This window comes from Adiantum capillus-veneris, chromosome 14 (genome assembly GCF_014529385.1).
Source record: "Adiantum capillus-veneris isolate H3 chromosome 14, ASM1452938v2, whole genome shotgun sequence".
In the NCBI taxonomy this organism is placed as follows: domain Eukaryota; kingdom Viridiplantae; phylum Streptophyta; class Polypodiopsida; order Polypodiales; family Pteridaceae; genus Adiantum; species Adiantum capillus-veneris.
Window position 1 is genome coordinate 20323272 of NC_140944.1, and position 27181 is coordinate 20350452.

The 27181-nt window shown below is 40.9% G+C and overlaps 1 pseudogene; it reads right to left on the reverse strand.

Annotated features, from left to right (window-relative positions):
- Positions 1–631: 631 nt before the first annotated feature.
- Positions 632–7160, reverse strand: LOC147442044 (uncharacterized; annotated as a pseudogene).
- Positions 7161–27181: the final 20021 nt, after the last annotated feature.

The window sequence follows — 27181 nt, forward strand, 5'->3', positions numbered from 1 at the left end:
CAATACACAAGCTAGTGCTAGACCACTAGCTACGGGAGCACAGACAAATAAATCACCAGTGCATGGAAATAAAGGCTCCACTATGTCTAAGTGTGCATTGAAAGACTCACAAGACTTGCGATATGCAAATAAATACTTGTGTCGGTTATTTAGATTGGCTTATGACCATAGCCAATAGTTAATTAAGGTCCAAAAAACCTCCTTCCTTGGAAACACCCACCATTGACGAGGCCAGTAGCACCATGCATTAGGCTTCAATAAACTCATGAAAACTCCCCACATCATGAAGTACATGAAGTACAACATGGACTTCAAGTATATCATGTCTCCCATATGGAAGCGGACGTCATCGCCAAAGTTGTTGATCTTGCATGCATGTAGCAAAGGAATGTAGTAGCCAAAATATATGCAAACTCTCATCCTACACCAACAAGACTATCCATAAAATTTCTAGTCATATATTAAAGTAATTTTGAAACAAATTGAGGTCAATAGGGTTACCTTATGTAATAAAAAATTGGGATGCTTCAAAATCTAGCTACTATGTTGCTGCTTGCGAAGCAGTAAGCATACATTCATGAGTAGATGATAATATAAAAGGATTCACAGCCTTACTAAAAGTAAATTACATTCACTTATCCCGGAATTTAGCTAAAATCTTAGCAAGCTCCAATTGAGTGGAAAGGTAAGTCTGTTGTCGTTTTGTGTCCTCCTCCTTGCGGATTCGCAAGAGATGCTCCTCCAATGCATGTCTTAATTCCTCTAGTAGCTGTCTAAATGTTGCATCGTGTTTTTCTTCAACATCACGAAGTGTATCACATAACTTGGTCATGCCGTCACCCATGGTTTGATTCATAGCTCCTAAGAGAGACCGCTTTGACTACTTTTCCTTGCTACCACTCACTCCCTCCAACTCTGTGAAGTCCATGGAGCTTATAGGATTTTGTGATGTACTGGCACTCACTCCATAATTTGTCCACACTTCCTGTTCAAGTTCATTTAAGATGTCTTCATTTCCCTTTGCTGGCCCATCACTGTCCAAACCCTCCACCAAGTCAGTGCATCTGGGTGTCTTGCACCACATCACATCTAGGATGTCGAAGAAGGATCACCAATGGAAGACGATTTCAACTTATCCTTTTTGTACATATTCTTGAGGGCATCAATTTGATTTTTTGCATTCTCAGTGTTGTAAATGGTATCCATCTCAGCATTGAGATTCATAACCACAGCCTCCCAGTCCTTGAAGCAAAAGTTTCCCATTTTTATGTGATTCCATTGCTTGTCGTATATCCTTAATAGACCACGAGTAGTGTCATCATCCCCTGTGACTGACATTTGCCTAGGCCGCTTGCTTGCCTTTCAAGACACATTGCCACTTGATGCTCTTGGCTAGTGCTGCTAATTAGCTGCTCAATATGGTTACCACTTCGTTGCTCTATCCAAGTTGTCATGTCCACATCTTGTGATTCGATCATGACCTTAACAAACTTACTAGGATGTGGAGGAGGAGGAGCTATGGTCCCTTCATCAGACATAAAGTCTATGGCATGGGGCACACCAAATGTCTTCATGAGGTTGACCTCTTGAGACAAAGGGAAAAACTCCTCACAGTCATTGTCCGATGGAGAGCATGTGCTGCCCGAAATGGGCCTTGAGGGTGGCGTGGGCAATGTCCCATACGTAGAAACACGTTTGGCAATTGTTCCTCCACTAAGAGGATCCTGATGCCAATCTAGGGGAATGAGTATTTGCACAACAAATTATGGAAAGAAGTGATACGCAAGCAAGATCACTATAGACGAGTGCATTGAGTGAAGGAAAAAAATGAAAAATAGACGTTTCTCAAAAACAGTAGTGGAAGGATGAGAAATCAAATTATCATCTACCTGAGGCAATTCTTGGTGAGGCACTTGCACACAACAAAAAGCATTCGGGATGGCATTTTCTTGAGGAGGGGGAGGCTGTCCTGTGTGAGCGTTTGTGACATGAAACATCTACAATATGTCCACGATTGCATTACCCATTGATAACCTAATTAGTAGTGCACATAGTGGCTCTTTGTAGCAATTGGTAATTTTACATTAAAACAGATAAAATGCCCAATAGTAGTGAACATAAGCTAAAATGATAGTTTGATTGAAAAATTAATATGACCATGTGGGTTATTCACTCAGACAATTACCTCGCGTGACCACAAGAAGAAGGAGATATTTTATCAGCTGCAACTTCCCCTTAGAAAACAAGACCCCAACGAGAGGTGGGTCTGCTATCGCTGCTAGGTAAAGGGTTCTTGACGTACCACTGCTACAACAATGTGGCTTGAGCGCTTGCTGCTATTGAGGCCCACCTTATTGAAGGCCGCTTCGGGGGACTCTGCACAAAGACCTGCAGAAAATGTGGATTTAGCACGGCTCACAATACTATCGTTTCAGCTGTCTTGGAGTAGTAGATGTTGGCTTGCAAGTTTGAGAGGGCACAATTACCTTATAGATTGCAGAAGCTGGTGAACGACAAGGTGCAGCACCATTGAGCTCTCCTACTACAGTCTTCGGATGCACGGTGCCTAGGAAGGGAGTGGAGAGGCACAATGTTTGGTGTAGTAGGCCTCCATTGCAGTCGGGATAAACCTACCCATTGGATTTTGTAGTGCATTGCATCTAGGCGAGGAGTCCGTTTATGTACAAGCGCTATGGCGAGGCGGGTTACTTAAAGGCTTAAGAGATTGCACATGCAAATATCACTAAAAATAGAATGGCACCACTTGAATACCGTTGCAAACGGCTATGGGAGACACATGGCTTTCCGATTCGTGTGGCAGAAGCACGTTTGAGCCGTAGTACTCTAAGGTCCAAATTGGTGGTGGGGTAGCCTGGAATCTTCACTGATCGGTGAGTGCTTTTGGGTGCATGTGTGCACCCTGAGAGAGAGAGAGAGAGAGAGAGAGAGAGAGAGAGAGAGAGAGAGAGAGAGAGAGAGGTGTAGCAGCATACCTTTCTCTCATCTCCGTTAGAGTCTATTTGTGTTGTTGTTGTCGCTTTTTTTTAAGCGAGTACTATTTTTATTACAAGCATGGCTCCAAAGAAATGTTGAAAAAAAACAACAGAAATGTTTGACTGCTTTGATCCCCAATCCCCATATAGATGATGTCTATTTAATTCCATGGGTGGATGGCTTCTTGTGCAAGGCGTGATATCTTGGAGTTCATGGCAATGCGCCCGACAGAGGACAAGGGGTGAGGGTGGCGGCAGGCGAAGCGGAAGGGTGGGCGTAGAGACTCACAGGAGAGGAACCAACGCAATGTTTTTTTTAATTTCAATGGAGTTGCATCGGAGCAGCTGAGGACGACTAATCGAGTGGTTAGGTGGGGGACACAAAAAGTTGATGCTACTTCCATTGGCATGGGTTCTAGTTCTCTCCTCTCTTCCTTTTATGAGGTAAGGGTAGGAGATTACCTTGAGGTGAAAGGAAGGGAATTACACGGAATCTTTGAGATAAATGAATATAATAAAAGTAGAGCGAGTAGCATTCCCGAGTTTTAGAAAAAGGTAAACTATGATAAACTTTGAAATATTCCATGAGACGGAAATTAAATATGAATTTTTAAAAGTCTTGTGTAAAGAATTTGGAAAGTCAAAAGTGTGCTACAATATGCAATGTATTTGCCATGCAATCTCTATCGCTTTTCTCTCTTGACCTCACATGTGCAGTGGATGGCATAAGCCAGCTCCTGCGTGTGCTGTCACAAATCGGGAGGAGCAAACTGCGAGTACACTATTTATGCCTAGCCCAATGTGAGTGGAGTAACTGTGAACCATCATCATCGGTAAAGATCAGTGAATAGCCTATGAGGTTGCACATGGTTATAGGGAGGTGGGATCATCAACAAGACAGAGGAGTCAAAGCATATATATGTATTCTTATTTACAGGTTGGAAATGCCTCTATTGCTTTTCTCTTCTAACTAGTGGGACGGTGCAGGCCAGCACGATCATGTATGCACCTTTGATTTGTGCCTGCGTGATTTTTGATGCCTTGAGCCACGATGGGCTTTATTGTGGTGCCATGGATTGATGTGGATGGTTATGGATCAGTTGCAAGCCAGCACAAACAGGCATGTATGTCCTTACTCTTATAATTACTGGCTGGAAATGCCTCTAATGCTTTTCTCTTCCAACCTCACATGTGCAATGGATAGTGCAGGCAAGCACAATCATGTATGAGCCTTTGCTTTGTCTATGCATGCCCTTTGCTGCCCTGAGCCCCAATGGGCTTCATTGTGCTACCATGGCTTGACGCAAATGGGTTGGCAAGGTTGATGGCTCAACGATCTACGCAACATGAGGTATTCAAGGGGCCAATGATGTGGGTTGGGACTCTTGTGTGCATTACCTCTATGAAATTTCACAGACCAATAGAGGTTACATTGGGGTACATCCGTTCATATTATTGTCATGCATTGAATGAAACCCAATGTGACATGGATGCAGCCTTTCAACATAAAGTAATGGGTGCTTCAATGGGAAAGCATTGGAAGAGCAAAGAAAATCTTTAATACTTCTATGTTGATTAAGGGACATGAAGATCAGATGTTACAAATCCTAAATCTAGATTGCCCATGCATATGCCTAGATCCTGCTATGAGGCCCACCATAGGGAAAGTGGTCAATTGGCTGGATCAAATTAGGTTGGAAAGAGATTCCATGAACCCCCTATTTTGAGCTTTTCTATTGGCTTCATCTTCCTTGCCAATTATGTATTATTAGCTTCCTAATGACCTTGATATTACAGTTTACGCGCACTCTTGTATGGTGCAACTATTTGGGAGCAAGGGATTCTAGTTAACGTCTTGTTAGTGTGCATATGAAAACAACCCAAAAGAAGACCTATGAGATATTAACGTATACTGAATGTGATTGGAAGTTTGTTAGGTTTATCATCTAACATTTTGAGAATTTAGAGCCTTGACTAGAACGATTATTTTCATATATATTTTTTAAAATTAAAAGTGTAAAGAAGAGAGCAGTGAAGCAAAAGAGTTAAAAGGAATCTTTGACTTAGGAATACCTTTTAATTGGAAGTGGAGCAAGAAAAGCAACAATTAGAAATATTGGAAGATTGTACAATGGAAAGGTAGGACAAGGAATGTGCTTGTCATAAATTCTAATATCTAACCAGCTCAAATGATTTTCTCATATTAAACTGATCGTTTAATGTGGGAGAATAGACGTAACAAGGGCTAGAATATAGACATGTGCTTACGGGTCTATCTCAACACAGGTCCAATGGTAAAGGGGTCCAAATGAGAGATGATCTGTCCAAGAGCAAGGCTAGCTAATGGAGCTTAAAGACCTTAGGGTTAGATTCATTAAAAACCTCCAATAGTTAGTGTTAAAAGTCCTTTGACCTTAGGCAAGATGGGGTTGTGCTTGAGGTGGGAACCTGCCCAAGCTTGAGGTGCTTGTCGTGCTTGATGACTGAGATACTTGAGGTGCTTGATGACTGAGATTCTTGAGGTGCTTGTCATGCTTGAGACGCTAGGGTTGTACTTGACGTGGGAACCCGGCCCAAGCCTGAGGGGATTAAGGGTCAAGCTTGTGGTGGGAACCGGGTCCAATGTTGAAGGGCTTGAGATGTCACAAGATCCCTACAAAGAGGGGGTAGGGGGGGTGGTTGGATGACCTCTCTCTCTCTCCCAAAGGGAACCCCTTGCTCAAGAGGCAAGTAGGACACATGTCAAGGCTAAATTTCCCTCAAGGAGTGTCCAAAGGCTATTGGTTGATCCCTAGAGATGTCCAATGAGGAATTAGTTTTTTTTCTTTTTTTTGCATTTATCAAGTACTCTCTCTCAAAGGAAAAAGGGGGATACTTGTCCCAAGGCTAGCATGCTTTCTTGATATGCACTAGGCCTGTGATTGGCCAAGCTTAAGAAGGTCCAATCAAATGCCAGAGAGTTCTAGAAGAGGGGGTTGAATAAGCAAGAAGGGGGCTAGCCTGGGGGGTATACTCTCCCACACACACACACACACACTCTCTCTCTCTCTCTCTCTCTCTCTCTCTCTCTCTCTCTCTCATTGTGTGGAGTGCAAAGTGCAAGAGATCCATCTCCTTCTCCAAGCTAGTAGAGAAGTTGAGAGCCTACACCAACACTCTTGGCTATGGAATGAAAATCCAACCAAGAGCCATGATTCAATGCTTGAGCTTGCCATCTTCTCCATCTTCATTACTATGGTATTATGTATGCTAGCTCTCTCCATTTTTGAAGGTGTTTGAGACCTTGTGACCGAGGCTGGGGATGGTTAATGGTTAATGCTTTTTACAAAGTCTATGTTATGTTCATGATGCATGAAGCTTTCCATCCTCATTGCATCACCTAGGTCACAAGGAACACAAAGATTGTGTTGTACCAAGCCTCTCTTGATGGGAGAATCTATAATACAAAATCCTATTGGAGGGGGGACCGGCTCCACATAAATCCGGTCCTCAAATGTTGTCAAGTTCTCTAAACTCTCTCTCTTCAAAAGTATTGTTCATGCCAAGTTAATTAAGTACTATGATTACGTTGCTACCATCAATTAAGTTCACCCTCTATGTTCTCAAAGTAGTCTCACAAAAATGCTCTCTTTAATTCTCTTGTTTCCAATATTCTCAAAGTTCATAGGCCATTTCCATTAAAGTTCTTCAAAGGATGGGTCTACATAGGGGAGCACAAGGAAATTCCTTGAGAGGATGGAAAGTCAAAATTGATTTGGGCCATGCAATATAAACACAAAATGCATGAAGAAACACCATCCATATCAATTCTCTCACTCCTAATATGAAAGCACAAACCATGTGTATTATCCAAATCCTCTTTAGGCATAAAGGACTCTCAACAAATACAACAGAGAAAGTCCCTTTCATCATTATAGCATGCAAGGAAGCCTTTAACATCTCATCCAAAAAGTCTTCAACTTCTACCTCAGCCATTTTTATATCCTCTTGCATATCCATTTCATTCTCCCCACTCTTCATTAAGCCTCTATCCAATTCAACCATATCATGCTTGATAGATAATCCATCTTCCATATATACCTTAGGCTCCTTAACAAGAGGATCAAACAAGGTAGCATCAACCATATTCACATGAGGCATAACAAGAGAATCTCCATCATTTTCCATATCTTATAAAACTTCAATATTCTCTTTATCAGTTAAGGGAGGATCACCCACACCATCATGCACGCCATGAATCTTCTCATTGATAGGGTCCTCATCAACATAAGTAGTATACTTAGTTGCTTCATCACCCTTTTGCATACAGTCACCCAAAGCATATACTTGAAAACCCTCATCATACACATCACCATCTTTCCCATTGCTAACTTCCTTGACCTCCATCATGTCATCTTTGACTACTTCATCTACACAAAGAGAACTCCCAAGAGTCACATTTGTATCTCAAACATAGTCCTCTTCATTAGAACATACATTACAAGCATCAGCCATGTGACTTGGATATTCGAAATTTTCTCATTTCCTTGCATTTGAGACTCATTCATGACCATGGTAGCCTTCTTTCCTACATCCATCTTACTAGCATCATCATCTTTCATAGGAAGATTGATATCAAAGCGCTTAAACAACAAAGATGGCATACATTGAGCATTCTTCTTGATCTCATTGTGCATATGGAATTCTTCTTTCACATGCTCAAGAGAATGAGAAACATGGAAGTCTGCATTTCATACGTTGTCCATATTTATGTCTAAAACATAAGATACATTTGACTTCACGTCTTCTTGCAATCCAAGCTCTTGCATTCTCTCTAATTTCCATTCCTTATGCTTTGCAATCCGTACAGGATCCTCAAATGTAAGTGGCCTTTTAAGCTCAACCTTTAACTTCAAATCAAACCTCAAACTTTGCATAAACATACACTTTTTAAGCATAAGAGGAGGAGCATCACTTCCCAAAGAAACACACCATCTTCTCCACAAAGCATTGAACTCCTTAACAAAGGCATCTACACTTTGACCATCACATTGCAAAAGTCCTTCAATGGAGTGCCATACATCCGTTGGGTCCTCTACCTTCCTAAACTTCTCAATAAAAGCCTTCTTTAATGAATCATAAGTCATCACCAATGGAGGTTGAGATGATTTCAACCAAAACTCATACTCATCATACCATATCCTTGCATCCTCTTTCAAAGCAAAAGAAAAAAATCTTGAGCTTAATCATTGGATCTTCCTTATTTTCCATCAAACAAGAAAACTCCGTCTTTTCAATGAATGCATCAGCATCCTCACCAACATGGTCGTAGAACCTTGGAAACTCTGTCACCATAGCCATCAAAGCTGTCCATTGAAGGTCACCTGAAGAAGATCCTCAGTGGGGGCACCAAAACAATGTTAGCATGCACAGAAGAAGTAAAATGAGAACCTCTATAGCTTTACACACACCACACCATTGGAAGGAAACACCATAAAGCTGCGGAAAACACCTATGTCGAACACTTGTAAAGTCGGGTGGGAAACAGCCCTAACCTTGTGAGGTCTCTGACCCGACCAAAAAGGGCACCCTTGTATCATGAAATGAACATAATGGAAAAAGTTACTATTTTTAGCAGTTTTCCAAATTCTATCAGTGCCATGATGTTTAGAATGTTTTAAAGCTTCGAAATGTGGATTAAAATATTTTTTGTTAAAAAATTCCAAAAATAGTAAGTTTTTGGTCACCCGACCCGTCTAGTTTTGACCGTCTCGAAAAACTGCACCCGTATGCATTTTTGGACCCCGAGGGCTGCTAAATATGGCAGGTACTCGGACCATTACGCCTTAGTTAGAGCTTAGTATAGCATGTTACGGCATTAAATTCCAACTCGTATGGGCCGTTTTAGCCTAAAACCAATTTTTCCTAAAGTTGTGCGGAGAGGCACCGGGGCTCGAGGCTGTGTGGGAACAGGTCCCAGGCCACTCAGAGTCTGCTTTAGCAGTTAGGGGGCACCCTCTTGTCTTGTGGGAGTTGTGGGAGAGTTTCCAAGCTTGAGAGTGAGTGTGAGAGCCAGTTAGACTAGCTAACTGGACACTTGGTGGGTAGGTAACTAGACTTGCCATGCATGATGTGAGTGCTCACTCAGATGCAAATAGAAAGCCTGATCGATTTTCAGCTTGAGGGAGCCTATTTAAGGGTGTGCTCACACACACACACACACACACATAGACACATGCTCACACACACACCCACTACACACACACACTTACACACACCTTGGGAGGTGCTGCCGGCACACACACAGTTTTTGAAGGAGAAGCAAGGAGGGAGGTGCTGCCGAAATTCTCATATTGAGGATTCATTTGGATCAGAAAATCAAGAGGATTCTCAGCCCCTAATCATGGTTAAATTTTTACTCTTCTGTAATTCTCTTCATTATTCTCCTAATTCCTCGTCTACTATGCTTAATCCTAGCTATAATTCCCAATAGCTGCCCTCTAATTTTACATAGCTATACGCCATTACATAATCATCATCCAATTAGCTAATTTATGCAGTCATTCATCACTCTTAATCAATGATTAATACATGATTAGGAGAGATTTCTCTCTCTAGGTAGCATAGTAATTAATTGTCAGTCTCCAGTAATAATGTAGATTTGATGAAATTCATCCTTTTACCACTCAATAGTGTTGTAATTAAGTTAGATTCAATTTTCTCACACATTAAGATGCAATTAAGGAAAAAATTAATCCATCATTAAGCCACTAAGAAGAGAATTTTCTCTCACCTATGCATGCGGAAATTCTGCATCTTTCTAATTGCATTAGGAAAGTGATAGAACTTGCTTAATTCATCTCTCTTGTAATTTAATTAGAAAAATTCTGAATTTCTTAATCATCTAAGCCAAGTGATTAACCTTAGAGCCGGTTCCCATAGGATAAGTAAAGTATTATCCATAAAATTACTAGGTCTCGAAGGAAAAATCTAACCCTCTTGCATAAGGAGGATTGTTCAATGATTCTAATCTGCCATTTGGATTGTTATGATGCTCTCGGACATTAGCTCTTTTCTCCAAGTTTATCATTTAAATTAGTGAGTATAAAATGGCCCCGGTTAAGACAACTCGCTTTGGTGGTGTCCACGACCGCAAGGCGTGAACGAGCAATGTGAATGGGAAAAGAAAAGCTCCCATGGACGAACAAGCATCGGCCATCTCACGGGCCATTGACGAAGAAATGGAAGAGGTAGGTCACAATTTCATTCAAGTTGTTTAATTTAACATTGTACACGTTTAGCTAGGAAAGAACATATCCCCAAACATGTTGGAGAAATCCGACGGAGACCTCGGCATTTGAATTCATTTGTACATTAAGTCTAAAGTAGAAAAGAAATGATTGACGGATATAATGTTTGCAATCAGAAAGAATGTCTGCTAGGGAAAATTTAGCTCGACATGTTCATTCTATTTCCAATGTTGAATTAGTTCTGATCCCCCTCCTGATCACAGGGGGCAGAGTTCCTGGTTAAGGGCTCTTGAATCCACGACTGCTGGTTAAGCGGTGGATACCCACGTCTGCTGGTTAAGCGGTGGGAATGTTCATGTCGTGCTTTCTATGCGGTGGACATACCTAGTTGTATGGGCAGCTAGGCGACAACGGGAGGAGTAAACTCTCGCTGGAGGGGGGATATATGTTGTACCTCGGAAACATTGGAATTTTAATGAATAAGTTTGAGTAGAATTTTTACTAGAATTACTGTCTTGGTGCCGCTTTGCAATACTGGTTGAAGGACTGTCTTAACAAACATTGTGACTCTGAATCTAATCAAGGAATTTTTATGTTGAACAACCATTGTGGTAGTAATTAGGACACACAAGGAAGTGTGAGTGTGGCGGTGGAAAGTGGGGCTCGGCTCAGGTTGCCAATGCCTATGAGAAGGGAGTTTTCGATTGGTCGGGAACTCTCTGTCCCCATAGTGTTAAAAATGGATACTAGTAATACTCATTGCCCCTAGAGCGGCGAAGTCTCAAGTGTACGTGCCTCTGAAACATGGGGAAAAAGGAACTCGGGGTTTCTCTCCTCTTGGAAGGTGGATCTTAGGATCGCTAGATAGATTAAGTACGCTTCCTCTGCGAGGTGGAGCTAGATCTCAGTGCTAGTAGGCTCGAACTCGACTCACTTTGTGATGAGAGATCGTCCGCTAGTTGAACCCTGAACCACTTTGTTTGCTTCCGCTATAGATCTAGTGGCCACTAGGTTTACCATCAGATCCGCCGTTGATACAGCGGGGCGGGGACCTCACACCTGGTTTCAGAGCTATAGGTTTACGAACTGGAAAATGATGTTGTTTGAAAATTTTGAAAAAATAAGAGATTTGTAGGATAGCTCGTACTCAAAGCTTGAGGATGATGTTTCCCAGAATAATGACATTGGATTTGTCTAGTGGATTGTCTCCTGAGTGATATTAAAGAGTTTTACTCGTTGAGCTTGTTGGAATTCAGTGGGTCCCACATGATGTTTTTGAGAAGTCATTGGTGCGACTAGTGCTCCGGGTAGGTAGCCTGTTGATGCACATAAAGTTATAAGTATGGATCAAAGCTCTCGAGTAAAGTTTTTACCATTATTTATCGGACAATTTTGGATGTATTCAATGGAATTTAAACTAATGGTGGAATGGTTAAATCCTTTGTGATAGATGTACATATTAAGTAGGCTGGTTAAGCCCAAAAAGTTAAATTTCTTCTCGAGTATGGAAAAGCCTAGGTTCATTTGAGAAGAGTGCTATAGTAATGAGTTTTATACCATTGGATAGGCACTGCCTGCTGCTCTCTACTCGGTAGCGCAAGAGAAGAAGCTCCTCCTTAAACAAGCCCAGCCTCCACTCTTTAAGGATGAGGGGGCAAATGTGGAGAGAGATGCGGAAGTGTGGATGGAAGCAATGGACGATTACTTCGAAGCTGCAGGGACCCAACCCATGAATCAGACCATGCTTGCGATGTTCCGCTTGTCTGGCGATGCCAAGATATGGTGGAAACAACATTGCAAGGATTTGGATATTAAGGGATCTTCCCAATCCTGGGAAGACATCAAAGCTGCAATAATGGGACGTTATTTACCACCTGCCTATAAAATCTTGAAGATGAATGAGTTCTTTTCACTTTGGCAGCTGACTTCATCTGTCGAAGAGTATTATGCAAAGTTTGTCACTCTTCGGAGATATGCTCCTAAGATGACCTTGGAACAACACGTGGCGAGGTTCTGCCAAGGGCTAATCGACCCTTTGAATACACGGTTGGAAGCTCTCAGGCCGACAACACTAAAGGATGCCTTGTTAAGGGCCAAGCCGTTAGCTAAAGAGCCCCTAAAGAGATTCAAAGGGCTACCCAAGATAGTCAATACTATTTGTCAAAGAGGGCCAGGACAGACAACTGGAGTAATAGACCAATCAACCCTACATACGACCATCGTCCGATAGTAGCTACTACGACAGCTACAGAGTTTCCCAATATAAGATGCTTTGAGTGCTAGGAGTGTGGACATTACAAAAGCTGATGTCCAAAAAGGATTTTCCAAACATCTAGTGCTAATAATGTACCTCTGAACGTCAACGGGCGAGGTCAACCAAACGGAAGAGGAGGCCGAGGAAGAGGAAACATAGGACAAGGAAGCGGAGCTTTCGCTAATGCCGCAGTGAGACAACCAACTGTAGATGACGAAGCTGATGAGAGAAAAACTTTGTATGCTGCAATTGCTAATCCTAACGAGCAATAATTCAAGCAAGAGGATCTCATCAAAGTTCAACAGAATAAGACGCATAAAGCTGAAGACTATTCTATTATCAAAGGATATCTTTACTTTAGACAAAGGATATATGTACCTAAGTAGTTAGCATAGAGTTTATCCATATGTATTCTTGAGATGAGGACATCTCAAATGTTTCACGTTGGGAAGGTTGTGAGGTCTCTGACCCGACCAAAAAGGGCACCCTTGTACCATGAAATGAACATAATGGAAAAAGTTACTATCTTTAGCAGTTTTCCAAATTCTATCAGTGCCATGATGTTTAGAATGTTTTAAAGCTTCGAAATGTGGATTAAAATATTTTTTGTAAAAAAATTCCAAAAATAGTAAGTTTTTGGTCACCCGACCCGTCTAGTTTTGACCGTCTCGAAAAACTGCACCCGTACCCCAAATTTGAAAAAAATGCATTTTCGGACCCCGGGGGCTGCTAAATATGGGAGGTACTCGGACCATTACGCCTTAGTTAGAGCTTAGTATAGAAATTTACGGCATTAAATTCCAACTCGTATGGGCCGTTTTAGCCTAAAACCAATTTTTCCTAAAGTTGTGCGGGGAGGCACCGGGGCTCGAGGCTATGTGGGAACATGTACCAGGCCACTCAGAGCCTGCTTTAGCAGTTAGGGGGCACCCTCTTGTCTTGTGGGAGTTGTGGGAGAGTTTCCAAGCTTGAGAGTGAGTGTGAGAGCCAGTTAGACTAGCTAACTGGACACTTGGTGGGTAGGTAACTAGACTTGCCATGCATGATGTGAGTGCTCACTCCGATGCAAATAGAAAGCCTGATCGATTTTTAGCTTGAAGGAGCCTATTTAAGGGTGTGCTCACACACACACACAGACACATGCTCACACACACACACACCCAGTACACACACAAACACTTACACACACCTTGGGGAGGTGCTGCCGGCACACACACAGTTTTTGAAGGAGAAGCAAGGAGGGAGGTGCTGCCGAAATTCTCATCTTGAGGACTCATTTGGATCAGAAAACCAAGAGGATTCTCAGCCCCTAATCACGATGATCATGGTTAAATTTTTGCTCTTCTGTAATTCTCTTCATTATTCTCCTAATTCCTCGTCTACTATGCTTAATCCTAGCTATAATTCCCAATAGCTGCTCTCTAATTTTACATAGCTATACTCCATTACATAATCATCATCCAATTAGCTAATTTATGCAGCCATTCATCACTCTTAATCAATGATTAATACATGATTAGGAGAGATTTCTCTGTCTGACAGCATAGTAATTAATTGTCAGCCAGTAATAATGTAGATTTGATGAAATTCATCCTTTTACCACTCAATAGTGTTGTAATTAAGTTAGATTCAATTTTCTCACACATCAAGATGCGATTAAGGAAAAAATTAATCCATCATTAAGCCACTAAGAAGAGAATTTTCTCTCACCTATGCATGCAGAAATTCTGCATCTTTCTAATTGCATTAGGAAAGTGATAGAACTTGCTTAATTCATCTCTCTTGTAATTTAATTAGAAAAATTCTGAATTCTTAATCATCTAAGCCAAGTGATTAACCTTAGAGCCGGTTCCCATAGGATAAGTAAAGTATTACCCATAAAATTACTAGGTCTCGAAGGAAAAATCTAACCCTCTTGCATAAGGAGGATTGTTCAATGATTGTAATCTACCATTTGGACTGTTATGATGCTCTCAGACATTAGCTCTTTTCTCCAAGTTTATCATTTAAATTAGTGAGTATAAAATGGCCCCGGTTAAGACAACTCGCTTTGGTGGTGTCCACGACCGCGAGGCGGGAACGAGCAATGTGAATGGGAAACGAAAAGCTCCCATGACGAACAAGCACCGGCCATCTCACGGGCCATTGACGAAGAAATGGAAGAGGTAGGTCACAATTTCATTCAAGTTGTTTAATTTAACATTGCCCATGTTTAGCCAGGAAAGAACATATCCCCAAACATGTTGGAGAAATCCGACGGAGACCTCGGCATTTGAATTCATTTGTACATTAAGTCTAAAGTAGAAAAGAAATGATTGACGGATATATTGTTTGCAATAGGAAAGAATGTTTGCTAAGGAAAATTTAGCTCGACATGTTCATTCTATTTCCAATGTTGAATTAGTTCTGATCCCCCTCCTGATCATAGGGGGCAGAGTTCCTGGTTAAGGGCTCTTGAATCCACGACTGCTGGTTAAGCGGTGGATACCCACGTCTGCTGGTTAAGCGGTGGGAATGTTCATGTCGTGCTTTCTATGCGGTGGACATACCTAGTTGTATGGGCAGCTAGGCGACAACGGGAGGAGTAAACTCTCGCTGGAGGGGGGATATATGTTGTACCTCGGAAACATTGGAATTTTAATGAATAAGTTTGAGTAGAATTTTTACTAGAATTACTGTCTTGGTGCCGCTTTGCAATACTGGTTGAAGGACTGTCTTAACAAACATTGTGACTCTGAATCTAATCAAGGAATTTTTATGTTGAACAACCATTGTGGTAGTAATTAGGACACACAAGGAAGTGTGAGTGTGGCGGTGGAAAGTGGGGCTCGGCTCAGGTTGCCAATGCCTATGAGAAGGGAGTTTTCGATTGGTCGGGAACTCTCTGTCCCCATAGTGTTAAAAATGGATACTAGTAATACTCATTGCCTCTAGAGCGGCGAAGTCTCAAGTGTACGTGCCTCTGAAACATGGGGAAAAAGGAACTCGGGGTTTCTCTCCTCTTGGAAGGTGGATCTTAGGATCGCTAGATAGATTAAGTACGCTTCCTCTGCGAGGTGGAGCTAGATCTCAGTGCTAGTAGGCTCGAACTCGTCGACTCACTTTGTGATGAGAGATCGTCCGCTAGTTGAACCCTGAACCACTTTGTTTGCTTCCGCTATAGATCTAGTGGCCACTAGGTTTACCATCAGATCCGCCGTTGATACGGCGGGGTGGGGATCTCACAAACCCAAACCATGATAGAAATTGATGAAAACCAAGACCATAAAGATGAATCTCGTTTCATGTAGACCTCCGTAGAGTATCCATATGTTTGATTGCGGCAACAGACGAGAGAGTTACAAGCTTTTGAAGTTGGGGTATCTCTTAAAAGCTCCAAAAAGGCTAGTCTCTGTAAGAAAAAAATATTTGTAGGGAATTGCAGCTATTAAAAAGGGGATTTTTTTTGTCTCTTATTGCAAGGAATTTCTCTCTCTTCTTAGCCGACATGGTTCTCTCCTAGGGCACGTTTTAATTGGTCCAATTTTGGCCTTTTTTGGGTGAAAAATGAGTTGGCCACTTTTTTACCAAGGCAAGTGGGGAAGGAAGGTGTCCAGTGGACCAAAAAGGACCCTAGGTGCCTGGGCAGCAGGTATGAACTCAAAATAGCACCTCTCTCTCCCCCAACACCCACGAGCCCTCATTAGCATGGCAAGGAGACTTCATTTGCTCCTTCGATACACCCTTAGGTGGTACCCACTCCCCCCCTTATACCCTCCAATTTCCACTTGCTCCCCCCCATGTGAGATTACTCCATTTCCACTTGGCACCATCCTCCCACCTCCCCACTTAAGCCAATGGATTTTTTGTTTTGCTCCCCACACCGAGCAATCTTGGCGGATGCGTGGTGGGTGACTCCGAGCACCGAATGCGACGCTGTAAAGCTCCGGTTCGGAGCTTATCACTTCGGCTATTTACAAAAATCCTTGGCCACACCTTTTCTAATCAAATCCATCAAATAATCCCACTTGCCTTTCCTCACATGCATCCGCACCCATTTTCTAAGAAAGGAACCGCCCACTTCCAATGCATGTAACTTATAATGTATGAGTCCAATTCACCAGCTATCAAGCATGATTGAAAGTACTCATTGAAAACAACCTTATAAGAGTTCAACCAACCCAAAACTCTTTCAAAGGACTAAGCAAAACCAAACCTTTATACATAATTTTTACAAGAGCACTCTGAAAACTCAAAGCATTATGTACATCTATGTACTCAAGGCTAGTGAGCAAGCTTTTTAGCATGGATTAGTGACTTTGTCTTCATCTAAAAAATCCCTGACAACGTCATCTATGATCGTATCGATTTTATTCTCATATATTTCTCTCCAAGAAATCGATGTCTTCTCAAATGACCTCATCGCCAGCAAATGGCAAGAATAATAGGCATAGCTCATAGTAATGTCTTTTGGCATCCTTGGAAAGACTAAATGTTGTATATTTAATCACTCGAGACTTGCCACACATGCAAGAAATCCCTCCTAAACTAATGTAATAGCTTGCAAACTCAGCTAAACATAAGTTTTGCAAGTTAGTAGGATGACGTGTATACTTTTTCACAAGGTCATCAAAGAAAATATAAGTACCCTTAGGATGCAAGAAGCCATCATATAGCAGCAAAGTTCTTTAATTCACAAAATCAACATTGATGAGGACAAATTGTCAGCTTGCCTATGAAAAACAAACAAAGTGCAATGCAAGCAGCTTGTTCGGATGTGATCCACAAGCTGTGTGATCTTCCTGTGCATTGATCAAGGCATTCCCAATTTTCTTCAATCACTCTAGTGTGTATAGATTCTTTTTTTTTCAAGTGTCAAGTATTTGTTTGATTGCCTTACTTGAAGAGGAGTCATGCTTCATCATGTAAGATGTGCAATAGGATACTGCACCATGACCATTGAAAATGAATTGTATGTCGATGTTTCCATCCCACAAAGAACATACGAATTTGTTAAAGTTGTTTGTGTAAATGTCTTTTGGCTCTCTCTTTAGCAAGAGGACTAGGTTTGTCAGTGCAGTTGAGAGTGATTCTATGTAGAGCTCCTCATCCATTGACAAAACACTCAACCAAGCATCATAAGAAAGGTCAAGGCTGCATACCAAGAGAAGAAGTTGCTCATCAATACGGTTTTTGCTGCCATCAACATCTTCTTCTTTGAGTTTCTAGCCACCAATGGATATAGGATTGTAGGTGGACGAGGAAAACCAAAGTGGCATGATGTCTTATGCTTCTTGCATGTTTTATGATGGGAGTGAATTTGTACTGTTTGCAAATCTTCATCCAAAATGTCCTTATTTGTTTTGATGTATGTATCCACAAAAGTCAAGACTTCTTCATCTAGTGCGATTCCAAAAATTGGTGAATTATTGATCCAAAGTAATCCACTATCATGTGGACTACCTCTATGTTGAAACTCTATGACAAAAAAATAGTCTTTCAAACTTGCCAAGGAGAGAAGGATTGCACCTAAGTTCTTACTTGATCCCCTTAAACCTATGCACATAGTATCTTGCTATGGTTACATGGTCTACTTACACAAGGGAACAAACAAATGCAACACAATTTGCTTTAGTTGGGTTGGCCCAGTTGTCGAATCATGGCAAATTTAGCTTTCTCTTGTATTCAATAGAGGTGTGCAATGTTTGAAAATCATGATAGCCAAGCTGTGATGCAAGTATTTGCTCAATGTTAGTGCTTGTTTGCACATCTCTAGTCTGAAGTTTCTTGTCTTGAATCATTTCTTTTCAAGTCACACCCAGATAGAAACCAAGACCTTCTCGAAAGCTATTTTCATTGTTTGAAAAACAAGTTTTCCATATCTTTCCCAAAGCATCTCTCACCATTCTTTAGCTCCCATTGTGCCACCTTTTGGTATTTTTGTTTGGCTTGTGTTTGATATTTTCTTTTTTGCCCAAAGAACAAGGCAAGAAATGAAACTCCTCACAACACTCATCGTTGAAGATGCTAAGGGGAGCAAAACCCTCACAAGGTGCAATGGTTTTTGCATTAGTATGGTCAACAATTTGTTGAGAAGTATAGACATCATGGACAAGTGTATGTGATTCCTCTAAAGGGTCTTTGTGATCACCACATTCCAGAGAAAGAGCAACGTATGCATGATCATACTCTAATTTTTGCTTAATCTCAACGAGGATTGTGGCTGCACTGCTTGAAAAGCGAGGCAAAACTGTTTACATTCTTGACAAATTACCCATGACGTTCACTATACTTCCACGCAACCCATACTTCCCTTCAAAATTTAATTGCCAAATCTGAGTGAAAGATATGCGAAGGGGGACAAGACTTTTTCAATATCATTCAATCCTTGAATAATTGGAAGTGCAGTGTTGAAGACCATGTCTCCACAAATGCAAAAACTTGGTTTTTCTTGCAACTTTAAAGACTTCTTGCAAAGTGAACATACAAGTCAATATTTTTTCCCGAGATCAAAAGAAGGACATGTCAATTATCTAAGAAACAAAAATTCTACATTATAAATATCTCTTAAGCTCTTTTGGAAAAGAAGGGTTCCACAAGAGGCACTAGGTGTCTCAAGGATTGTTTCCAAGAAGCTAGGTTTCTTCTACCTTTATCGACCACATTTCTTTCCAAATGATAACACATCTTATGACACAACTTTTAGACTTTGTTTTGCACTTTTTTGGAGCTGTACGGGACAAGGACCAAGGAAAGAGAAAAAGAAACTATTTCATGCGTAGCCAAGCTTGGATGGCCACATATCAAAGATTTCAAAATATTCAAAGCTTTGTTTGACCACACACATCTCTTGTGCTTGCCAATTGAAGTTGAATGGGGAAAAGAGAGAAAACCCCCGGGGCGGTCACTTTTTAGAATGTGTATGCTATCACATGATAACCGGAGAGGATTATTAAAAGATCAAAATGTATCAAAATGTATACATACAGAGGGGGGTGAGGGTTTTTTAAATAGGCATGTAGTGTAAATATAGTATGTATATTGAGTTATTATTAATAACCTCTTGAACGCACGTGATATAGAAATCTTTTGATAAGTGACCGCCTCGGGAGAAAACCATCTTGCATGTCAAATAGAACCAAAACATGGTTTATGAAAGAGGGTGCTTCATTTGAAGGCCCAAAACTTTCCGTCTTGAAATGAAGACCTATAAAGAGATAAACTTTGCAAGAAGACCTATAAATATGGCACACTAGAGAAGTCAAGTGCATGCTCAAGAGCTTAGATGTGCAACACATGCCAAGAAGAGATTTCAGTCGCTCTCGTAGGCTCACAAGGTTATTGTTGTGTAACAACAAGTCAATACTCCATGGTTTCAACACATTTAAAGTTTCTACCAATTGCACTTGAATGTCCATAATCATAATCTCAACAATATTATCAAGCAATGCATCAATGACCAAGTCAGTCCAAGCACAAATGAAAGGGCACACAAAATAGCCTAATTCATAGACAACAAAGAGTAGAACTTTGAGTCTATATATAGTTTGATATTGTTTGCATGGAGCGAAGTACATCTATAAATCATTGCAACAACTGAGAAATATGGACAAAAACTTTCAAATAAAATTTATAGCTAAGCTAACTGCAAAAGGGAACTGCGTAATTTTTTGAAAAAAAAAAAGGAAACTAGGGCAATTGCAAAACAGGTAGTTATAGCTTCTCAAAGGGTTAAGAGGTTTTATGTGCACTTGAAGTCATTTACATGTCCTTGATTGTCAGTAGTGAATGTGCCAATCCTTTTGAGGCTAATAAGGAGGACTTTAAATCAATAAGATTTTTCTCATACAACTCTAAGAACAAGTGTTGAAAACCAAGGACTTGATCAACTACTTCACCATGCAAAGTAACTTTGATACTCTTTCCATCTTGGTCAGTAATCTTAGCTTCCAAGGAGGGAACCTTGATAATAATTGAAGCTTTTCCACATGAGAAGCAAAATGGAGGTGATGCTTGACGACTTACTCTATTTCCCTTGCAATAATTGCAAATGTACTCTAAACCAAAACTCTTTACATTTACCACCTCAAGGGAAACAAGGACCTATCAAATAAAAAATCTATCAGACTTTATGAGAGTCAAAACATGCTACAAACAAGGAGCTCAAGCAATTGAAGATTTATTTACACACCTTTCTTCTCAAAACCCGAGCTGGTAACTTAATTCAGAAGATGGTCCTCAAAAAGCAACGACAACTTATCCGAGAGAGGGCATAAGATGGTTGCATTGACAATCGAGAGAGTATTGCATAATTTCTTGAACACATCTATGTTGTGAGAAAATGTTGTGAGAAACACAAGACAAGGAACCATTCTCTTAAACCTTATTGACCATATGATGGTAGTCCAACCTCCTTGAAGGCACAAACAAGAGCTACTAACATAAAATTTTTATAATGATAGATGGCATCAAAATATAATTAAGAAGAATAAAAAATCTGTTGTAATTAGGGTTGCAGGAAAGCACACACAGCTTGGAGAAGATGAAGGAAGCTCAAGGCACACAACAAAGAGTGTATTACTTAGTGTGCAATGAAAATATGGATAGCCCTAGAGTGATGGGTGTATAGACAATGCACGGGGGGAAAAACCTCCTAAAGAGGGAAAGAATGCCCCGGTGGTCCTAAGTGTGTTCACACACATCACCACCACATGTATATGGTAGCAAATCCCCCTTGGAGTGATGCAGTGAACGAGAGCTGGCACATGAGTAAAGGGAAGTTCCATGCCCTGAGGAATGATCTGTCCACAAAGGGGAGTAAGACCAAAGATTTGCGGAAAGCTTCAAACTTCTCATGAGACAATGCCTTTGTGAAAAGATCTGCAAGGTTGTCCTGTTTTGGCACATAAGCCAAGATAATCTCTCCTGTTGAGAGCCTCTCCCTAACATAGTGGTAATGCACCTCAATGTGCTTTGTGCAAGCATGAAAAACTGGGTTCCTCGCAACTGCCGATGCACTCTGATTGTTAGTGTAGATAGTGTTGGCAGTGTCCTGTCCAACACCCAAATCAGCCATAAGGTGTCTGAGCCATACACACTCAATTGTAGCTGTGAAGACTGCCCTCTACCCAGCCTCACAACTGGAAGTGGACACAGTAGGTTGCTTCTTGCTCAACCATGGTATACATAAACTGCCAAGAATGAAACAAAAACCACTTGTGGACACTCGCCTGTCAAAACAAGCAGCCCAATATGAATATGAAAAAGCATGTAAGTCTGGCGGCAATGATCCCCCCTTGGGATAAAACAAGACAAGATGTAAAGTGCCACTCAAGTAATGGAAAATTATCTTGATAGCCTGTCGATGCTTAGACATTGGGCTATGCATAAATGTGCTGACCTGTGAGACTGCAAATTGAATATCTGGCCTCATGTTGCGTACATAAATGAGGCAGCCAACAACAGTTTGGTAAAGAGTGACAGCAGCAGGATCACGAGAATCATGTAGACTCAACTTCAAATTTGTTTCCATGGGAGTGGCAATAGGTTTGCAATCCTCAAGTCCAAACTTAGCAATGTCTCTATGTAACTTTTCTGAAACAAGGCAATACCACCATCACACTGCTAAAACTTTATGCCCAAGTAATGATGCAACAGCACCAAATCTTTCATCCTGTAAGTAGCTTTCAAATCAGCCTTAAATGCAGCAATATGTGCCTCATTGGGACCAGTGTGATCAGTAAATCATCCACATAAAGAACAACAATGAGAAGTACATCGCCTTCACACTTGACATACAATGTGATCTTTGCTGGACTGTTTTGAAAGCCTCATTTGACAAAATGAGTGTCAGCTTTCTCATACCAAGAACGAGGAGATTGCTTCAACCCATACAAAGACTTCTTACATCCGCACACTTTGTCCTCTTCTTCTTTCTTGACAAAACCACAAGGCTGCATTACATAGACTTCCTCCAAAATGTCACCACTCAAGAAAGCAGTAACAATATCAAATTGATGTACATCCCAACCAAAATGAGCTGCCAATGCACATAGAAAATGAACTGTAGTCATATGAAAAGTGAGAGAAAAAGTTTCTTCATAGTCTATGCATTTTTATTGTGCATAGCCTTTAGCAACAAGTCGAACCTTATGGCAATCAACCTCACCATCCAGCTTGCATTTCAACTTGTAAACCCAATTTGTACCAATGGCCTTTCTGCCATGAAGCAAATCACATAAAGTCCATGTGTCATTTTCTATGAGAGCATCATATTCTGATTGCATGACAGCCATCCAATTTTTTGAATTCTGTGCTTCATCAAAAGATAGAGGTTCCTCAACATGAAGTAAGCTAGACACAGCCAAAGCATAACAATTTGATGCATAAGAGGCATGGCAAGAACCTGAATGAGTACGACTAGACAAAAGTGCATCCAATTTACTATCAGGCAAAGTGTGCACCAGCCATTTGGCATACCTCTAGCTTGCTCATCTTCAGCCCTTTCCTCATCAAGTATATCATGTACATCTGCATCAGTAATAGGCTGATCTGTAACATTTTCACAAACCCCCATAGGTTGTACATTTTCCTCATTGGAATTTACATTCGTACTTCCACCACTGAAAAGAGGCAACAAAGTGTCATAAATTTCCTATGAGCTTACTTTACTGCCTCTAGTACAAGACAACAAAGGAAAAACAGAATCTTCCACAAACACAACATCATGTGAGACCAAAATATGCTTTGCTTGCGGATAGTACAACCTATAACCTTTGCTTTTAGAACTATAACCAACAAAATAACATTTGATAGTCTTATCATCCAATTTTTTACGATGTACTTGTGGCACTAAACCATAAGCCAAACAACCAAAAACATGCATGTCCTCAATAGATGGCTTTTTATCATGCCATGCTTCATATGGAGTCATAGGCTACAACACTTTCATAGGACACCTGTTGAGTACATAAGTGGCACACATGACAACCTTGAGCCAAAATGAATGTGGTAAAGCTTGACCCTTGACCGTACATCTTGCCATTTCCGTAAGAGACCTGTTTTTCCTCTCAACAATACCACTTTGCTGAGGCATATACGGCACTATACATTGGTGTTTTATCCCACGACTAGCCAGAAATGCATTAAATTCATGAGACATATACTCCCCCCCTCAATCGGAATTGAGGGTGCCCATAGTACATTTTGAGACATTTTCAGCCATAGCAAGAAATTGCTTGAAGCACATGAACACTTCAGACTTAGATTTCAATGAATATAGCCATGCATGCTTGGAGTAGTCATCAATGAAAGTCACAAAGTACAAGTAATTTCCCAAGGATGGAGTTTACATAGGCCCACAAACTGCCCACAAACATCACTATGCACAAGTTTCAATCTGCATGTAGCACGAACTGACCCATCCTTTGGAAACTTAGCACGCTGCATTTTACCCAAAATACAACCTTCACAAACATGTTTGACAAGTGCTTCAAGAGGCAGCAAAGAAGCAACCATATCAGATTTTTGCAAACACAACAAACTGGAAACATTCAGATGCCCAAAACGTGCATGCCACAGTCTTGCATCTGAAATAGCCGTTGAATCTACAATTGAATTTGAAAAATTTTGTCCATACTTGTCATACAAAGTGAGCTTATATAGCAAATGGCACAAAAGGCCAAATGTGACAATTTCATCACCAAAATTTATCATGAATTGTACATCGATCATCCACAAATTTGACTACAAGTCCAAGTCTAGCAAGTGAAGATACAGAGAAAAGATTCTTCTTGATCCCAGGTACATAAAATGCATCAACAAGTGTGAAAGAAATACCATTTTCAATAGTAAGCACAATCTTTCCAACTCCCTGAACTGGATTAGAGGCATTGTTGGCACAAGTGACAGAATTCCCATGAGGGACAGACTCGAGAGAGGTGAACAATTCACGATGTGAGGTAATGTGCTTTGTAGCACCACTGTCAAAATACCACACATGTGAATCTGCAGCAACTCACATGCATGCATCATGGACAACAGGATTGTAAGTGCACTCTACACTAAAATCCCATTCTGTATCAACATCAGCATCATAGTCTCCTTTCACAGAAGACTCAATAATGGCTACCTTTGTAGTGAAACCAACATTTGTAGTGGAACCACCCTCTTTCTTCTTAGCCTCTTTGGCCCTCAACTTAGGACACTGCTTGATCAAGTGATCATTAGCTTTACAATAATGGTAACGCATCTTCTTTTTGCCCTTATCACCAGAATTTACAGATAGATTGCTACCAGCAGAAGCATTAGAAACAAGTGATTTCCCAATCATAGAAGAACCATAAGAAGTGGCTGCATTGTTGTTACCACCCTTTCTTTGGAATCTTGCAATAGCAATGTGCACAATGCATCAAACTTGACAACTTCAAGATTTCCTTGAGTCATAAGTCTCCAAGTACTGGCAAAAGTCTGGTAAGAATCTGGTAAGGCACTAAGAACAGTCTGCACAAGGGAACTGTCTGAAATGACTTCACCTACTTGCAGAAATAAGTTGCTCATTGATATCCTTGACACCAGCAAGAAAAGTGTCCATATCATCTTCCTCATGCATAATCTTTACTCCAGCTAGAATGTCCCAAGCCTGTTTTGCAGATTTCACTGAACAAATGTGAGGAGTAATGGTGTGCTTTACAGAAAACACAATCAATGCATGAGCATGCACATACTTTACATCCCAATGAGCTTGTTCTGTTGTAGGAAAAACAACTCTAATAGCAGCAAGAACTGCCACATCCTCAACATCGCCTACACCTACAGAACCAGGACGCACATCAATGCCCTGCACAATATTCTAGACGCCCTTTGACACAAGAACATTTTGCATCATGTAAGCCCACATAGGGTAATTTTCCCCATCCAATCTGTCCTCAATAGAAAACATCTTGAACACATCTGTGTTGTTGTCAGCCATGGAAAATGCTTGCACTTGATGTGAGAACTGCTCGATATGAGGAGAAACTGAGTGAGATCATCACGTGCTATATAGCACAACCCACAGTAGATTGTATGGAACCGGTTATGCATTAATGGGTGCTGACAGAAATTCTACACAAAATGAAGAAATTGCCTGTGCAAACCTGGCTGTAGTGGAAACCGAGGTCGAAATGCGCCCGAATAAAGAATCTCAGGCAAATAAGTTCTACGAGCTTACCCAAAAATTTTGTTGACCTGCAAATGCTCACCAAAGCTCACTAAAATTGGAGAAAGTGAGCCGGCGTGTGCTCGAGCAGCTGGCGATTAAGCCTGGGAGGATGCAACTTGCTCTGATACCAATTGTTGAAATTGGGGTTGCAGGAAAACACACACGGCTTGGAGAAGATGAAGGAAGTTCAAGGCACACAACAGAGAGTGTATTACTTAGTGTGCAATGGAAAGATGGATAGCCCTAGAGTGATGGGCATATATACAATGCACAGGGGGGGAAACCTCCTAAAGAGGGAAAAAATGCCCCAGTGGTCCTAAAAGTGTTCACACACATCACTACCACATGTATATGGTAACAAAAGCAAAAAGAAATAAATCCTTACACTTACTCTATCACTTGAATTTGAACCATCAACAATGACCATATGAACGCTACTACCATCGTCCGCCTAGCTACATTTTCTATCTTCACAATCGTGAAAGCTATAGTAGGCACAAAGTCCAATGATATTCGAGGATGACCAGCAACCGGATCCCTTACTTTATGTTTTGGAAAGAGGATTAGCTTCCATTCAAAAGATGCAGCTTAAACTACAAGAGTTGTTGGATCATCATGCATGGACCACATACAAGTGCCTCCATCATTGCACACTTTTTTTTCACCAAAGCACCATCTATGCAAAAGAAGTCATTCACCTCAAATATCTCAACAAATTACGAGATATAGCTTCAAAAACCACAAAAGTAATGGTGTGTTTTGTTGATAAGATGTGCCTTCAAAAACCTATAGTAAGTGCTCTCAAAAAGTTTTGTATGTGCCGTACTGGCCAAAACCATCCCCTCAAATGAGAGTTGAAAGTTTAAGTTCTCAAAAAATTTGGAGATTAATAGGGGTTCAAGGCCTTTGGGAGCAAGAGCAAGCTGAGAGCTAAAAGTGTCCACAATATGTTTATTTTTAGCCTTATCAAAAGACTGCTCATTAGAAGATTCAAAAATATTATCTTCCTTCTGCTTGCATGCAGTTTTTCCTAAAGGGCTAAACAACAGACTAATACGCAACAATGTTCACAACCCTCTCATAAGATATATCTTAAGAGCATACCTCTAACAAAGGTCAGTGCTTCCTTAATAGAATAAGATGAAGAGGGCTTCTTAAGATTTTTGTTGGGGCTTAAGCTTTTAGAGGGAGACACCTTGTGACCAACCCAACCCAAGGATGCAGTCGCACTACCTAAATTGAAGGTTTGACATCACAAGATCTCGAGATATCTAGATCCTCCTCCTCGCACACAAGAGGAAGGTGGGACAAAGGAGAAGTTCCAACATATGTACAAGCAACATCTAGAACACACAAAGTATCAAGATTCAAAGAAAGAAAGCAATAGTCAAATCAAGAAACAAGTTCAAGGAGTTCAAACCAACCAACCATTTTGGAATCCATTTTGTGAGTAACGAGATGGAAAGCTATAGGTCTTTTTCCGATGCAAAGGTGAAATGTCTTTTTCTACAATCCAAGGACTGCT